This window comes from Beta vulgaris, chromosome 1, assembly GCF_026745355.1.
Source record: "Beta vulgaris subsp. vulgaris cultivar EL10 chromosome 1, EL10.2, whole genome shotgun sequence".
Lineage (NCBI taxonomy): Eukaryota > Viridiplantae > Streptophyta > Magnoliopsida > Caryophyllales > Amaranthaceae > Beta > Beta vulgaris.
The window spans coordinates 29,472,882-29,492,238 of NC_079202.1; the positions used below are offsets into that span (position 1 = coordinate 29,472,882).

At 32.3% G+C, this 19,357-nt stretch overlaps 1 long non-coding RNA gene across 1 annotated transcript; it reads left to right on the forward strand.

Moving 5' to 3' along the window:
* The first annotated feature begins 14,285 nt into the window (after positions 1-14,285).
* LOC104905851 (uncharacterized) lies at positions 14,286-17,915 on the forward strand. The gene is made up of 3 exons (XR_791810.4): positions 14,286-17,027; positions 17,350-17,472; positions 17,571-17,915. It is a non-coding gene; the product is annotated as an uncharacterized LOC104905851 (long non-coding RNA).
* Positions 17,916-19,357: the final 1,442 nt, after the last annotated feature.

Here is a 19,357-nt window from a genome sequence, read left to right on the forward strand (position 1 = left end):
AGTCAATAATTAGCATAATTGAAATTTACTTATCTTTCTCAAAATTCTGTTTTTCAAAAAAAATATTTCAAATAAATAAAAAAATTCTGTAATTGCCCTTGAATCATGGCAGATTTTAAGGCACGTTTTTCCAAAAAAAAATTAATTTTTATTTTAAATCTTTGAAAACTCACGTGAAGTAATCAACAGCACAAGGTTGCTTTCACGCGAAACAGTCTGCATCTCACCGGCGGAAAAATTCCGGCCACCCCTTCAAATGAATTCACCGGCGACTCGCTGGTTTTCGCGAGCCGACGTCGTCAGCAAGGTACCAGCGTTAGTCAACAGCACGTTGCTGTTGCGCGACGTGCATCGCGTAACAGCCACCTTCTTCGTCGACTTGACTGCTCACCGGCAGTCTGTGTTGCTTCCCCTCCCCGGCTTCTCGCCAGCCGACCACCGGAGCAGCCACGGTGGCTGTTGCCCTTCCTCCTTCAATTTCTTTTTTATTATTTTATTTAGAGGAAATTAATTTTACAACCTATTGTAAAATTAATTTAGTGATCTTACTTAAATTAAACAAAACTCTTTATGCTTAATTCAGAAAATTAATTTTAAAATCTCTATTTTAATTAATTTTCAGATTATTCATATGGTTAATCACTAATTCATATAAAACACCTTTTACATGAATTTATTTTCATACATAAAAGATTATAAACATGAAAATTAGATTAATAACATGAATATATTTTTCGAAATTTAGAGATCTAAATCAGAATTTTATAAATTTCAAAATTAGGGTTTATAGGGTGAAAATTTTCGGCTATTATAAATTGAGAAAGCAAGTAATTAAAACTCCTTTTAATCAATTTCAATTAATTATTCAATCCATAATGTAATTCCTCCCCTTAATCAAATTAAAATTAATCATACATAAACTAAACTTTATGACCTGAATTCTATATGTATGAGGCTAAAATTGATACCACTGTAGGATTCTATAAGTACTATAAGCGGAACTTCATGAATCTAATTCATAAGCACTTAAAACAGGATCACATGCATATACAATTAAGGATCACATATTATAAGTTTAAAATTAACCTTTGTAGCGTGAATTCCACAAAGCTTGGATAACCCGGATAAAGAACCTCAGCTGCGATTCCTCTACTTGGTCCACCAACCTAGATCAACACTCCACCAATGCTAGTTGGAAAGGAAGAAATTTTCTTCAACGTTTATGGAGTATTACGTGACGTTTTTAAGAGAGAGAATAGGAGAAAGAAAACAATAATAGATAACTGATGTATTTTCTTTTCAGCCTAACCCAATATATAAATATATTTAGGTTAGAATATTCTCTCCCCTTCCTTGCTCTTGGTCGGACACCCCTAGGGCCCTATTGGGCTCTAGGCTTCTTTTGTTGATCCAGGTTTAATGTGTGACCTCATAGGATCCATTATATTGGCCTTCGGGTTTATAATTACTAACCCGAAGTTCTATATCTTTATCTAGGAAGACGTATAAACAACCCAATAAAACGAATTATTCACTAGTAGAATAAATGCTATTTGCTGCAGTTAAAAAGTGCCCTATTGCTACAGTTTTGGGCGCGCAGCAATTAAGGGGGCAGCAATAGGTATTAATTATATTGCTGCGGTTTTAAACCGCAGCAATATATTTATTTTATATTAGATTTAGAAAGCAATTGCTGCGGTTTGTGAAGAAAACCGCAGCAATATGCTATATTTAATAATAAAAAATAGACATATTGCTGGTTTTTTTGGAAAACCGCAGCAATAGGGTCTATATAGGTAAAAAAAATATTTTTTTTTTGTTGCATTTTGCCATCAGATTTGAAAGATAAGAATGTAAGACGAAAAGAAACCAATAGAAGCGAGAAGTAATTGAAAAGAATTACTTATACATAAAGATTGAAGATAATATGAAATCACACATATATAACAAAACAAAGATGTAAAAATAAATATAAGTCATAAATTTTAAAAAAAAAAACAAAAAAAAATTAATTCGAACACTACCTAATCAGATCTGATAATTACAAAAGAAAAAAATTATTAAAACTCGGTTACATCCGTAGATAACAGATTAGATCTGATAACCAATAGAAGCGACTGCGGACGATTACATTAATAGAAGAAAGAGGAACAAACGTTCCATTGTCATCTTCTTGGCATTCATCTTAACTATATTGGCTAAAGATGTATTAAATCTGAAGATGTAAAAAAGAAAAAGAAACAAACCCAGCCCCTTGTATATACCCATGATTTCACCGTTTCACGACTTCTAAAACAGAAAAGGAAGCATCGTCGGCGTCATCAACACGAGGAAGTCGTTGTTAACCGCGCAACACAACACGAGGAAGTCGTGGTCGTCCGGCCATCGAGGAAGTCATCGTCGTCCATCGAGGAAGTCATCGTTGGCGTTTGAGAGCCGGTTAATCGCCGCGGACGAGAGCCGGATGAAGAAGGACCATATGAGAGGAGAGATGAGAGTTTGAGAGATAGAAGAGGAAGGCTGAGAGATAGAGGAGAGAGGAGAGGATGAGAGATACTGTGAAAGTAAAGGGAGAGAAAGGAGAGACAAAGAAGGTGAGGAATAAAGTATAAACGACGTCCTTAGTGATGATACTAATGTATTTAAAAAAACCCTAATGACCCTATTGCTGTAGTTTTTAGAAGGAACCGCAACAATAGATTAAAATAATATTTTTAAAAAATTATTTTAATATATTGTTGCGGTTCTTACTAGAAACCGCAGCAATATGTTTGGTCAAATAGTCAAAAAAATTTCGTTCAAATCACATTGTTGCGGTTTTCGACCGAAACAGCAGCAATATGGTTATTTTATATTTTTCCTTTTCTTTTTACGTGATATATTGCTGCGTATAGGTAAAACCGCATCAATACTACCGCAGCAATAAGCAATTATTCTACTAGTGATTATCTCCATAATATGATCTAATATATATTAGTAATTGCATTTAAGTCGAGGACATAAATCCTTCAGTACAAGCTTGGTTTAATGGCCAATGCTAAATGCCTGATGTGTGATATGGATGGTCAAACTCAAGCTTATCTGTTTTTTTTCATTGCCAGTATAGTAGGAGAAGCTTCTAGAGCATTGAAAATTGGCTGCATATGTCACATGATGGCTATGATCTTTAGAGAACCCTCAGATGGATTTAGGATTGTAGACATTCAATGTTCAGGAGAAGTGTCTACTGTGCAACTGTTTCTACTACGGTCTATGTGGTCTAGCAGAGTAAATAATGCTTTATGGAATAATAAATCCCCTACGGCTGCTCAATCTGTAACATGTTGAAGAATATCATTAGAATGAGAATATTAGCCATCTCGCCTAAGAAAATTGCTAGAGATGTTATAAGAACTTGTTTTTGAGTCTGTAAGGCTTGGGTTGGTTGCTTTGGGTTCTATCCTATAGGTTGCTTGAGTTGTAATATGGTATTGTTCTAATATACTCTCATCTGACTTAGCAAAAAAAAAAAAAAAAGTAATTTTGACTCATAAGTTTTAACTATTCCATGGAATAGGTTATTCTTCTTTTAAGCATACTAGTTTTGAAGCTCGTGCGTTGCATGTGTTTTTTTTTATATTATTTTTTTGCAATTTTGTTGTTAATATTGTTGATTTTGTGTTGCTGTAAAATGAAAATTTTCAACAGCATTTTATTTACATATTTCCTCTGTTCTTTTTCTATTGCAATAATCACTACTTTGGGTAGTTTTATCTAATTGGACCACTGCATTTTTAGTAAAACAAATAACTATAATTGACAATATTGCTTTTACTATATGTTAATAAAATCATCATTAATTACTCATCAAATTGCCTCATAAAGTTGCGTTTACTTTATTAAGGATTTACTTATCCCCTACACTTGTTAATTAAAAGGGTACCTCTATGCTAAACTACCCATTTTTTCATTTCCTTAAAAACCATGCTAAAACCATTGTTGCAGTAGAAAAAGAACGGATAAAGTATTTGTCATTATACTGTTATTTCTAGATTTTTTATTGCGATCTATAAACAAGTTTGATGATGTATGCAGGAACAAGGAACAAGTTATAAAAAGCAATCGATGTCACTTGCTAAATCATCAACAAAGGATGATTATAAGTTGATCAACAAGACATCCTATGACATCTTCAAAGGAGAAAACATTGGTATTATATTCTTAAGTATTTGATTTAAGTGTTTTGGAATTAATAGCAATAAGAATCATCTAAGGAACTTTAAAAATAGAAGCGATGAGGTAGTGTTAAAATGCACCTCTAATTGTTAAACACAAAGAGCTTATAGAAAAATGATATATAATGTGTTATAAAGAGTTAGACATATTTATTATGAAACTAACTTGTTTATTCCCAGAAAACAGGTTAAAGATGAATTTCATGTTGAACTCACAAGTTCCCGTGGAGCTAGAGTTCTTGATATGAAATATGTCACTCTAAAAAGTAATAGTAGCTAGCTATATGAACGTATGAAGAAGAGCTTAAAAATGAAGATCAAGTTCAAGTTCATCAAATAAAAGTTCAACTCAATGAATATGTGTAAGCAAAGTTCCTGCCTAATCAGTAGGAACAAACAATTCCAACAATTGAGTTTCTTGATTCTAACTGGAACATAAGAAGTATACCTCTGGCTCATTCACAGATACATAGGCAAAGAAACTCTATACAGGTTAGTTGTTGAGAGAAACAACTAAACAAAGGTATTGATTTTGAGGAAACTTTTATTCATATAGCTAGGTCATGAAATAATTGAATATTCGTTTTGTTGATTACATGGGTTTTAGGTTGTTCTAAATAGATTTTCAATGTGTTCATAATAGTTCTTTTTTACTGAAAATATACGAGGAACAACATCAAGTTTCTTCTTGAAAAATGATTTCAAAATTAACAATAATTTCTGTTTTCAAGAGGAATTGACTTAGTAATTTTACATTGTAACATGGATAATATGTTTGGTACACTAACTATTTTATGCAAGAGTGTTTGCTAACCTTATACGCAAATGAGTACACGAGCATGATAAGGGAGCTCAACTACTCTCTTGGAGCATAATGATATTATGACAAAAACATGTCAAGGAACTTTTGAAGAACGATGAGTATGAGTCAAGTTGGAATGGAAGTGTCCATCAGATGTGAAGACATCAAAATGATGGAACTAACAGTTCGGGAATTCAAAAGTAAGTCATCAAAATCAGTCCAGTACTTGAGGTAATATTATATTCATGGTGAAATATGACTTAAGTTATGATGTTCATAATTTGTATAAGTCTTGCTTTAAAAATTATGTGAATATATATTCTTTATAATTTCACCTATTCATGGACTGTTTAGAGGAACAAGACTTAATAAAGTATGACTTGAGTATAAACATGTTCTTTTCCAAAAGTTTTGTCGAATTGGGTTCTTACACATACTAAAATTGAAGTGATTATATGCACACTAGAGTAAATATGTTACACTTAATTTTTGTGTCGTAAAGGCATATTCCCTTGCCTAAAAGTATTAGAGGTCTCATAATAGAACTGTGGATGTTGTCAAACATGAAAGTCCTAAGTTGCCAAAGATACAATGAAAGAAACCTTGTTGGAACAAGACGGTAAATTCCCTTAAATATTTCATTTCATTTAACTTTTAGAGGGAACAAACCTATTCTTAGCCAACTATCGACAGTTCACACCACATTTCTTCAAATACCCTTTGATTAATTAACTTATCATTCCATTCATATCCTGTCAATTTAAATATCCTAATTTCCATTGCTCTAAATTAAAATTCATGACTTTTTATGGTTCAATGATACATAAAGAGTGATAAGTGGTAAATACATTTTGAGGGGGAAGTTAAGGAGGAAGTGAGAAGCAAGTATTTTATGTTTTATCAATTGATGCTCAGAAGGATATGTCATTAGAGGAAACTACTCACATAAGTTCCTAATGATGAAGGAATGGTAATGAACTCGGGGAATAAGGAAGGAATCGATATATATGTTTTCATTCTTGGTGGTGGATTTCAAGTTTGTGTGAGTAAGCAATTACTTCTCTGTGGTTGGTAAATGTGACATTCTAAAAAAAGTGCAACAACTTGTAGTGACACCCTTGTTTAAAAAAAAAAAATTAAAAAAAAAAATTAAAAATAAAAGGGTAAACAAGGGTGATCAAATCTTTATTATTTCCTAGAAGTCAATATGTCATATATATGGTTGTGACGATGCTTACTCATGAATTTGATGAGAAGAGGAACATAAGCGAAAAAATGGAAGAACTTGATTATAAAAATGATTTCGTTCAAGTTTTTTCACTTAATGAGTTCCTCGAGGTTGATTAGTTGAGTAAAAGTGAACTTGATAGATATATATCAAGGTGAATGTGTGTGGGGTTTGATAGAGATTTCAAAAGTGTGAGGTGAAGTGATTAACTCTAATAATGATTGTTGAGAACCTCTTATTATTGTCTAAACCATAGAGCACACAATATATCTCAAGTTCCCTCTACTCAAAATTTTCCACAAATTTCTTTCATATTTCTTTGAGCCGGATATTACAATTTCTACTCTTAATCCATTCTTGACCTTCAAAATTGATTTTTGCTTGACTTTATTTTCTTATTGTCAAGTTCCTTCAATGGTTTTTGAAGTTGGGTCTTTGGATTGTGAGTTGGAAATTTGTGTAGCACATGCATCTAAGTTTGAAAATGAGATTCTTGAGGCTTTTGGGACTAACAAGTGCTTAACCATGATGGTGGTAAGTGTAGCATATAATAATGTGTATATGATTTACCTAAAATAAATGTGTGTAAGATGATCCTTTTCGATAATGACAAAAGGGGGAAGAATATGTATGATGCTTATGGTCAAATATAGTTATGTCTATATCCTTCTATGGATGAATGTTCTTTGTATAATGTGTTTATTGATGTTGATATTTCCTCCATATACATGCCTGACTTGTTCATTATGGGAATTAAAGTACATCGTTTATTGCTTAATTTGTGATAAGCATCATTTGTTTGTCATCATCAAAAAGGGGGAAATTGTTGAGTCATGTAGTATTTTGATGATTAAACAAATGATGATTATCTAACTAACATGTGTGTTTGAGATTGCATATTACATTAACATGAAACAAGTCATCAAAGGTTGAATATATCACATCATGAAGGTCTTCCCACAAGTGAAGTTCCTAAAAGAGTTCCTATAAGGAACACAAATAGAGCGGTTCCTAGGTACATCCTATGAGGAACATTGAATATGAAGTTCTGGAGCAGTTCCTAAGTGGGAGCAGCAATATAACGTTTCAGAGTTGAAACAAGAAGTTCCTGAGCAGGAACTATGAGTGAGAAGTTTCTTAAAGGAACTAGCACACTAAGTTCCAAAGGTGGAGCCATCAACATGCGGTTCTTGAGTTGGAGCAGCATGGAGCATGAAGGCAGAAAATATGAGTTTATTTTCTAGGATTCATGTAAGTATATGGAAACATGAAAGGTAATGGAACAAGGTCTAAAGGAACTCATAAGGTCAAAGAAACTCGTGGAACTTAGAGTCAAAAGTATTTAAGAGTCAATAAATCTGATGCATATTATTATCTTAATCTATAAGAATTTATTAAGAGTTTATTTCTTAATAAATCTCTACGTGGTTAAATATTTATAAATAATATGTGTTAGTTGTTTTAGGATAAGTTTTAGTTTTAAAATAAAAGATAAATTTTAGTTTTAAAAATAAAAGATAAGTTTTTAATAAAATCGATTTCTTTAGGAATCTGATTTTAGTTAATTTAATTTTATCTTTTTAGTTTTTGGAATATAAAAAGGCTAGATTTATAATACGTATAATGAGTATTGTTAAAGAAATTGTCTGTCTGTTCCTCTCTAAAGGAACAGATGTGGTAGTCTATTAATCTAAGTTAAAGGAACTAACTATCAAAAGGAACAAGACTTAGGATGGAGCATTACAACGGTACAGTTATGTCAGTTGAGTAAAATATGCCTAGATTATAGGTAATCGTTTTATTTAAGGAAAAATCTGATTTTATGGAAAATCTTTTTAAGGAAAAGATTTTTTTTTAAAAAAGATAATAAAATATTATTAGGTTTTTATGGAAGAAATTTAAAGATAATATTTTTATTAAAATAATTTAATTTCAGATTTAATAATTAATATGTTTTTAATTAAATCAGATTTTCAAATTAATGCTCAAAGTGGTTGCTAAAATTTAGGAAGCAGTAACTTAATTCTCTCCCACGTTCAACAGTGATCATGGAGATCATGGGATGTGTTAAGGAACGTGTTCCTTAAGGGAAAGAACATCATGGGATAATGGTTTAACCACTAACACATGATTCATCCCACGTTCATTCTAAAAGACTGCTATAAATATACAAGTTCAATTGAGTTTCTAATTGTCTGACTAGTGTCTTTCCATAGTGTTAGACTTATGTCATTCCATAAGTTTGGCTTAAGGAATAGCGTTACAAAAGAAATATATAATCTATTCCTTGTTTGAGTCAGTTCCTTTGAGTTTCAAGTTCCTACGTGTGCCATGTTCCTTTACAGTTATTTAGTTTCTATATACTAGAGTTAAACCAAATTATCAAGCGTCTGTATTTGAGTTTGGGGTTAAAGGGTTTGAGTGAAGTCTTGTAATGGGAACTTGGCAAAGAGTTTGAGTGAATTCTTGTATTAAGTTCGAGTTAGGAACTTGAGTAAGTTCGAGTTAGGAACTTGAGTAAGTTCTTGTTGTGTATGCGTAGACTTAGGGTGAAGTCTATTGAGGGGTGAAGGGTTTGAGTAAACCTTTTGTAAAGAGTTGTGGGAACTCTTGAAAGACTTAGAGTTAAGTCTAGAGTATAGAGTGGAGATTGTGAGAGAGTTGGAGTTTCGAGTGGAACTTGAGTATGTAATAGCTTGAATCATAGGAGATTTCCTATTATAGTAAAGAGTTTAAATCCTGAGTAGGTCGTGGTTTTTCTTCTTGTATTGAGACAAGAAGTTTCCACGTAAAAATCTCTCTTGCACTTTCAGTTCCTTATTTCTTATGTTTTAAATTCCGCATTATTTGGGTATTAAGTTCCACACTACAATTCACCCCCCCTCTTGTAGTGTTCTAAGTGAAATAACAATATGTATCTTATTTCGAAGAATATTTCGAGCACTATTTAATAGTACAAAAAAATTATAATATTCTGAATTACGTAGCAAAAGTTATACACAAGTTACATAATATAATAATTTAAGTTGTTCATTCAACACAAAATTCTAATTTTCACTTATCTAAAGCTCTTTTCGGTTATCCAAAGGTCGGTATATGTATTTAAATCTATGAAGAACTCTATTTTTGTAAAAAATTAAAATATCCAAAGCTCCTTATATGTATTTAAATCTATGTAGAACTCTATTTTTGTAAAAAAAAACATATTAAGAACAAAAATGGATGACTTAACAATCTTACGTGACGCGTTCTATTCATAAGTAATAAAACTATATTGTATATGGATCTTATTTCGAAGCATAGTTCGAGCACTATTCAATGGTATGAAAATTATAATATTTCGAATTACGTAGCAAAACTTACCCACAAATTACATAATATAATAATTTAAGTTGTTCATTAACACGAAACTCTATTTTTCGCTTATCCCAAGCTCTTTTCGCTTATCCAAAGCTCGGTATATGTATTTAAATCTATGAAGAACTCTATCTTTGTAAAAAAGAAAATATTCAGAGCTCCTTGTATATATTTAAATCCATGTAGAACTCTATTTTTGTAAAATAAATAAAAATAAAAATTGATGACATGACAATCCTACGTGGCGTGCTCAATTCATAAGTTGTAGAACTATATCGGATCTTGATGTTATTTCAAAAGCATATTTCGAGCACTATCCAATAGTACAAAAATTATAATGTTCCGATTATGTAGCAAAAGTTATACACAAATTACATAATATAATAATTTAAGTTGTTTATTGAACATGAAACTCTAATTTTCGCTTATCCAAAGCTCTTTTGCTTATTCGAAGCTTGTTACATGTATTTAAATCTATGAAGAACTCTTTTTTTGTAAAAAAGAAAAATAAAATTGATGACATGGGAATCCTATGTGGCTTGCTCTATGTTCCCGAAAAGTTCCTCCTTTATATATATACTAGCCTTCATATGCACGCGATGCGTGCGTTAATTTTAAAATTTATTATTCTATTAGATACTCCATTCGTACTTTATTTATGATTAAATTTAAATGTGAAAAATTCAACAGTTAGATGAATTTAGATATATTAATTCGCTAATGTAAAAAAATAAAAAGGCTGTGAGTGATTGTTGACATTATTTTTTTGTGAATGAATATTGAACAGAAAGAACAAAAATAATGAGTTGGTTTAACTGAATTAAAGAGTATCAAAGGTAGTGAATGTTCAAACTTTCCATGTGCACGTTATGTATGCCATCTTTTTTTATAAGGTATAAGTATTTTGTCCATTTAATTTTTGTTTGAAGTATTTGATGCATATACCATTTTAAACTTGTTTTAAATGGCAAGTTGGAATGAGAATTTTTAAATGATTTGCTTTTGTAATTTTTTTCATTCCATTAATTAGATCATTAAGGGTATTTTAGTCACTTCAAAAAAGGACACTACACCTCCTCCCTTGGCTTATATATTATATATATATATATATATATATATATATTAATATATATATATATATATATATTGGTTAGGAGTTTGTTTTGATTTATTAGTCTACGTTGGTTTAGTTAGCCGTGCATTACAAATGAAACCGGACTAATTAACGTCAATGGATTCGTTTTTGAACTGGATCAACTTATTCTGCCTTTTACTAACTTCAGCCCAGGTTTGAAATAGGCGAAATACTTGAGCCCATATTCCTATTATCTTTCTCTCTATAAACCGCAAACTTTCCTCTCCCTTTTCTCTGTCTCTCTTTACACTTTGTTTGGTATTTTTTTAATAAAGGAAGGACAAAGAAAGGAAGAGAAAGGAATAGAAAAGAAAAGAAGAGAAAAGAAGGTAGTTGTAGTTTCTAATGTTGGTGGATTTGAGAGGAATCACATGTTTGGTTGTCATTAGTAAAGGAACGGAAAGGAAGGAAATAAACAAAACATAGGTAAAAACTTCTTATCTTTCTTTCCAGTCAAATTCCTTCGATTTTGGGAGGAAAGAAAAGGAAGGAGTTAAGAGTATCATTTTCCTTCCACTTAATTTCTCTCCTTTCCAATCAAATCCCTCTTATTTTCTTTTACCAAACATGAGAAACTTTGTTTTTACCTTTCCTTTCCTTTATTTTCCATCCAAATCCTTCCTACCAAACAATGCCTTAGTCTCTCCTCGTTGAAACTCTAGTTCTGAAATTTTCTTTAGTCTGCTTCTTTTGCTCTTCAATTGGATTTTTCGTATTTTTTTCAAGAACGGGAGTATGATGCATGAGAGAATGTGGATCCTTGTTCTTAGATATTCATGGAAGAGTAATGGTGATTTTCGAAGCTTCTTGAAGGTTTTCGTGGAGTTCAAGTTCCATTATGACACTTCGTAGTTTTCTATTTCTATTAGGATTCTTGTGTTGTGATCCTAGTCCTGGTAGGAATAGGATTTGTGAAATTCTAGTTCGAGTAGGATTAGAACTCCTAGTTGTATTAGGAGTTTAAGTTGTAATCCAAATTCTAGTTAGATTAGTAGTCCATATCCTAGTTGGATTAGGATTCCAAACTGGATTAGAATTATAGTTTAGTTAGAATTCTAGTAGTAGTAGCAGTCTTTGGGTTACATGGTTTTACAATGCTAATTCGGATAGGTTTTACTTGTTTTAAGCTAGTTAAGAGTTTTAGTTAGTTAGTTTATCTTTTTGTTTATTAGTTATCTTTTATGTTTTCTAGTCCTAGTATAATTAGGTCTTTGTAACGTCTATTTAAAGGTTGTTTTCGATCATTAACAATACAGATTAATGAGAGTGAATTAATAAGAATTTCGTGAGTTTTCTAAAACTTGAGTGTGTTTACATAATTCTCTTGATTGCTGGTGGCTTTGCCTCTATGCTTTGAAAAACATTAACTTTATTCATTGTGGTGGCTTTGCCTTTATTATTGAATAGACTAAGAACTATCTTGTTCTTTATTTCTTTTGTTGTTCGAACATCTTGTTCTTTATTTCTTGTGTTGTTCGAGCATTGCTTACTTAGAGTATATAATTTTCGCACTTGTTATTTGATCTTAGAAGATTAAATACATCAAAATATTCTATATAAATAGAGAATTTTGTTAAAAACACCCTTTTGTACGCAACATTTTGTCAGATTCAACCTTTTTGTTAGGAGAAACTTTAAACCTAAGAAACATTTGTTATAAGAAACCTTATAACATCATTTCGACATTGACTCAGTTAAAAATTTGCCAGAAACAACTTTTTATAATGACTTTTTTGTCGAAAACAACCTTTTAGAATATTTTTTTACAAGTTAAAGCCAGATACTAATTTTTTTTTGCGAGGTGAAACCTAACTAACCTTTTAGAATATTCTCGTAAATTTGCAGGGTCATTGACCGAGTCAATGTCTGAAATGACGTTTTCAGGTTTCTTCTAACAAACATTTTAGTATTAAGGTTTCTCTAGACTAAAAAATTTTAAAAAAGTGTTTCTCACAAAATTTGCGTATAAATGGTTGTTTTTGACAAAATACTTGATTAAATATTGAACTTAAAAGTTTCTATTTGAAAACTGTTTTTTGCAACGCTAACTCATATACTAATTTTCAGGGGCCTTTCAAGCAGTGCTCTCACTGGCAATCTTCCATCAACAATGAGTTCTTTGACCAGTTTAAACACCTTGTTAGTGCTCTCTTTATACTGATTTCTGCCTCTGCAGAATTTGTAAGTAAGATTTGTCTATGAATAAAATTTAGGGGTAAAATTGAGCCTATTGGTTAATTGATGGTAAATTCCTCTTTTATAGGAATGTTGCCAACAACCATTTTAGTGGATGCGTTCCAAAGCAGTTACAAAACATTAACCTACAGTAAGGCCATTTCATTTGGGGCTGTAAGTTGGATGTGAGGGATAAGTAGCAGCAAGTTAGTCTGAAGAAGGTTATGTCTCCAATTATGCATCAATTACTTAATCTAGTCAATTGGATGGATGCATAGCTAGTTTTAACTGCTCAACTTGTAAATAAATAAGTTGAATTTTGTTATGCCATTTTGTCCTCTTTGGTGAATATTTGTTGCGGAAGAAACATTTAGCTGCAGTTCCATATTGCTCACTTTGATATTGCTTTGGTTCCAACTCCTTTAGCTACCATCTATCCTTTTAAAATTTACACATATAATTAGAGTGATGGATGCAACATATACCCAATAGGGTGCTATAGTAGATTAATTTTTGCCGTAGTTGGTGAGCATTCGGAGTCCATTTGTTTCGTTCATGCTTTCTTCAATGTGCATAACTAGAAAAGTGACTTAAATCTTAAACAAACATAAATTCGGTTGTTCTAGCTGTGTTTTTTGTGATTTTGTGGCTAATGTTCTCTGCTAATTGACGTGTCATATTTATATACTAGCCTTCATATGCACGCGATGCGTGCGTTAATTTCAAAATTTGTTATTCTATTAGATACTCCATTCCTACTTTATTTATGATTAAACTTAAATGTGAAAAATTCAACAGTTAGATGAATTTAGATATATTAATTCGCTATGTAAAAAAATAAAAAGGTTGCACGTTATGTATGCCATCTTTTTTTATAAGGTATAATTATTTTGTCCATTTAATTTTTGATTGAAGTATTTGATGCATATACCATTTTAAACTTGTTTTAAATGGCAAGTTGGAATGAGAATTTCTAAATAATTTGCTTTTGTAATTTTTTTCATTCCATTAATTAGATCATTAAGGGTATTTTAGTCACTTCAAAAAAGGACACTACACCTCCTCCATTGGCTTATATAATGGAGATAGTTTTTAGGTGCATTAAGTTGCATTTTCGAGCCTTTAGTTTCATATTTAGGTTGAATGTTGCATTATTCTTAAGTTATGTTATTCTACTCCTATTCGGTACACTACTACAAATATGGGCAAAGTAACCACCCATAAAAGACCACTTGGATAACATAAGTGATTATTTAGCAAAAAACACCTAATTTCTTAGACAAGAGGTCTCTTATCTTACGATAAAAAGACCTCCTTTTGTAGACATGTGGTCTTTTTGCACATCCTTAAAATCACAAATATTAAAGAAACCACTTATTTTTATTAAGTGGTTATTTTTATTTATATCCTTCTAAAGAAAATATGAATTCCTAAAATATATATTAGCGGGTATGTATTTGGCCAAATTAAAAAATAAAATCAGTATACTCTTCCAACCGTCTTTGTCGGTTTAATGTGAATGAAACAAAACCACCCCACCTCAATAATCTCTGTCTGCCTCGTCAGTTCTCAAATCCCAAAAGGAAAAACCCTCAAACCCCATTTTTCTCGCACCTGCCCGTCTCTTTCTTTCGCTCCCGTCGCCGGTAATTGTCAAAGCTCGCCGGAGCTCTATTGTTGGTCGTTCGTGCCGACTCATCTCTCTCCTCTGTTCGTATTCTGCCACCGCAGTGCTGCTCGCGAGCCACCGCGGTGCTGTTGCTATTGCCCATGTGTTTCTCTCTCCTCCTGCACACTATAACCACCGGAGTCGCGCCGTGTTGCTCGCCGGTGACTGAGCACCTCTCTCTCCATCGCGCGCTGTGGTTGCGGCGATGCTGCTTGTTGATGTTGCGGTTGTTGCTGTGGTTGATGTAATGTTGCCGTCGTCGATATTGTCTGCCCTACCGTCGTCGCAGCCTCGATTTGCTGTTAATTTGAATTCAGTTTTATTGATTTAGTTTTTAGTTTTTAGAGATTTAGTTAAGTTTGTCATTCAATTTGTGAGTTAATTGCTGTTTTTTATGCTTGATTTGAGCTTGGAGGTTTCTCGCTAAACGCCTGCTTGCTGCTTGCTTAGATAATTGCTTAATTTGTGTGTTAATTGTTGTTAATACTGCTTAGTTGCTGCCTTGCAATACTGGTAATGGTAATGTGTATTATAATCTTGAAAACATTCAACATATGACTTGATTTCTTGTTGATTAATTTGTACAAAGATTGTGAGAAACTAAATATCAATTAACACTTAGAACTCAATATGAGCAATGTTTCTAAAACACCTTATGGACACATTACGTGTCCTGTAGCTGTAAAAGCATATATCAAGATTCATACTACTATAAATATAATCCTAGACTTGCATTCCATCGTTGGCTGAGTAAAAATATTCATCGCACAAATAATTAATACGTGAAACATCGCATAATTCAAAACATAGGATCCATTTTTAACATATAATTAAACATACTTATGCAGTTATGCTTGAAAGTTGAAAATTGGAGTAAATCATATGCAAGAAAATGCATGCCAGCAAAGCTATGAAATCAATTTTATGTGGTTGATCTTCTAAGTCAAGACTTCAAATCAAATAATGATGAAATAAGAAAAATCTCAAATGGCAGTAAGCAAAAATAAAATTTTCTGCATGTTAAAAGAATTTTATACCTCTTTGACAAAGAGAATCACAAAGGAGAAGATCACTTTTTAACTTTTCAAGCTTTTAGGGTATCTCTTTTCAGAGTTTACTATATCAAAGTACAAAATCTGAATTCTCTCTCTAACATTCAGTAAAAACTGATTCGACTATATATGATATTGAGTGTTTTTATGAATATTAGCACTAATTGTACTGTCGTAGCTCTCTAATCATATGTTAATGGAATTTTTGGTTTTATTCGCAATATTGCTTTAGCTTAAAGGCACTACCAATATTTTTTTTCCATTTCTCATGCATTTTGCTTTTAGATATGGTGAAAATGTAAATGTCTCATGCATATTGGTAGGTTCTAACTTCTACTCTCATTACCTTAGAGATTTACAGTGGCTTATGGAACGATTGTTAGGTTAGTTTATATTGTATTATATAATTTATTTAGCAGATTCCTGTAAATTATTATGAGTGCTTGAATAAAACATGGATTCAGTATGGAATTATTAGTTTTAGAATCAGGAAGCGAGGTATGTCTAGCTCTTGGTTGAAGGTGAAAGCCCATCAACTGGTTTTAGAATTGCATTGCATTGAGAATTGAATACCCTTAGTTCAGAATTATGGCTGATTGAACTAAAAAACAAAAGGACACATTTCAGTAAAAGCTGAGAGCTCAGTAACTGAAACTGAAAGCCTGTAACTAAAATATGGGAACACCTTATGGAACTGAACTATGACTTCCTAATGTTTGTCTCTCTTTACCCTTGTGGCGTCTTCTTATGGATTTTTACCTCTTAAGACAACTCGATACAACTCAATGCTTTTGCTAATCAATAAGAATCAGCATGTTTTTAAAGCTGACGTCCTACTTCCTGTTGTTGTACTCTAGAAGTGATCTGGGATTCTGTGCTTGGATGACTCTTGGAACTCGTCTTTACGCCCTTCGTTCAAAATTCCAGTTAAAACAAAATTAAGAGCAAAGTTCGAAAGAAAGAAGGAGAGAGAATCTTACCCTTTAACTTGGCTTTCAGAGACTTACATCGCCCCCTCCCCCGGTAGCTACTATGCAGGCTTCGGGAGCAAGTGCTTCGGGAATTGGGGTTCAAAGACATATTTAAAAAAGTGAAGGTACATAGTAGATGCTGCTGTCTTTTTTCTTCCATCTTTTTTTGGGACCTATTCGAAAAATTAGGATAATCAAATAATTTCTGCATATCGAATCAACATCAAGTACTTGAACCTTGTCCATATATATCTACCGATCTATTTTTTTCTGTTTTGTAGGGTGATGAGAATGCGAAGGCTATATCATTATTCAGCAATGTGGTAAATCTCAATGATGCTATTGAAGATCCAGTGAAACGTTTAGAGCATCTCGTTAGAGGAATCTTTGCTGAAAATATATATTTGACCTTGGCTCTGCACAGGTACCAATGCTTTGTGCTGGAAAGATCTTGCAAATACAAACCTTATAGCTTTCCCATCATCTTGTGTAATAGCATGTATATACGAATTATGCACCAACTACTGATGCAATTACTCTAAACATAAGTAGTAGAAGTTAAACTTCTCCATCTATAACTAGTAGACTGTAAAATGAATCCTTGCACACTATATTGGAGGCCTGGGCCTTTTTTCTATTACTAGTATATTTCAATAAGGGTTACATATTAATCCGGAATCTCTTCTTCGCTTATTTTTCAATATGTGATGTTGGCGTATTAAGTTTGTGTGCTCTATATTCTGAAGCTTGCAGAGGTATTCTCAAAGGATGGGATGTCCTTTATGGCCAGAACCTTGTCCCTCGACCCTCGGTTATTGATGACCTTGAGACTTTCAAATTGCAGTGGATATAAGAAGTCCTGGCAAAAGGTGATAACTTTGTGGCTAAGTAGATGACAGTGATGGATCCAAAGTTACTCTTGCGTAACTGATAATTCCTGCACTGACCATTTCTTTCCATATGGCAGGCTGTGATTTTTGTTGATAATTCTGGTGCAGATATCATTGTAGGAATTTTACCATTTGCAAGGGAATTACTGCGTCGTGGTACACAAGAATTTTACCAGTTGCAGGGGCGGTGGTAAGCTTGCCTGAATGACCAAATCCAAACACTTCTTGCAGGGGTCATGATGGATGCAGTAAAATCATGTACCTTTGGCCTTACAATTCTCTTTTCTTTTTTCCTTCTTTTGTTGCAAGGGTTTACCTTTGGCCTTACAATTTTTGGAATCTTCTAACATTATATTGATATGCATGTGATTTTGTAGTGAATGATATTGAATGAATGAAAAGGTATTCCAATTTTAAAGTCATCAGAATTATATCAATACAAGTGCCTAGATGTTCTATGTATATGTAAATTACTTCTAGATTATGAAAGACACGCATGGAGCAGGTGAAACGGATTGGAGAAGCGTATAATAATATTGAAATATTGTCATTTTTTTTTAAATAAAAAAGGTTAAAGAGACCACCTTTTTCTTTCAGGTGGTGTTTTAAGAAATATTAAATAGACCACCTACATATTAAAAATGATTTCTTTGTAAGATAGAAAAGACCACCTATCTGAAAAATGTGGCGCCTTCTCCTTCTTTTTTTTCCTTATTTAAATTCATAAATAACCACTTATTTTAAGGAAGTGGTCTCTTTTATCAAATTAAGAAACCACCAGCAATAAGTGGTTAATTTATCCTGAGAGACCATAGCTGAAGACCACCTCTCATGTGGTCTCTAAATGCAATTTTAGGGGGTCTCTTTAGGCTTTATTGTAGTAGTGGTATTTTTCTTATTTTTGATGAATTTCAATTATTGTGAATGTATTTAGAATATGATTAACTAAACTTGAGGATTAGGAGCATTTGGAAGGTTTCTACAATGATAAGGATCGTTTCGATATGCTATAGTATGAGTTTGAACGAAACAAAGCGAAAAATCAGTAGAACAAATGTGAAAAGAAGTCATGTCTACTCTTCTGATCATAACTTTTGATGTGCTTCTTATAATCTAATAATTTCAGCATATTTGGAAAGTAGATTTAAAGAGCTTTCCAACTATAGGTGGCACGCCCCGATGAGAATTTCATTCAAGGAGTTACGTCCTTCAGAATATTGCACTGTTTCTGCTTTCCAGCGATAGGTGACACGTCTCGGTGAGAATTTTAATCAAAGAGTTATGCCTTTCGGAAGATTGCACTGTTTCTGCTGTTCTCTATTATCGTGCACGCGTATCACTATTTCTGCCCATTTAATGATATTTTGAATTTCCTTATTTTTGTAACTTACTTTCCTAGTCATATTAGGTTACCTAGTATTAATTATATTAGGTTTTTGACTTTTTCCTATCCTCCGCCCTTTTGCACGTTATTTGTATTCTAGGTTTTGTTTAGTTTTCTTCCTTTTTTTTCTCTCTAGTTTTTAGTAAACCCGAGTTTTTATTTTTCTCCATTAATTCATGAGTTCTATTAGTTTTTTCGTTGATTTCTTTAGTTATGCTTTTCTTTTTAAATTTAGATTGTATTCTTTATTTCGTGATTGAGTAGTTTCTATTTCTAGGGTTTTGGAATCCATGTTTATATGCTATGATTCTTGATTGATATTTATTGATGGTTTGGTTAGTTATTGATATCTCTAATTGATTAGTGTTTTTTTGTTAGTTTTGCAATTTGATCAATTTTCTGATTAAATGTTACTAATAATTGTTTGTATTGACCAAGATCTTACTTTTAGAGGTTTACCTACAATTAGAAAATCTAATT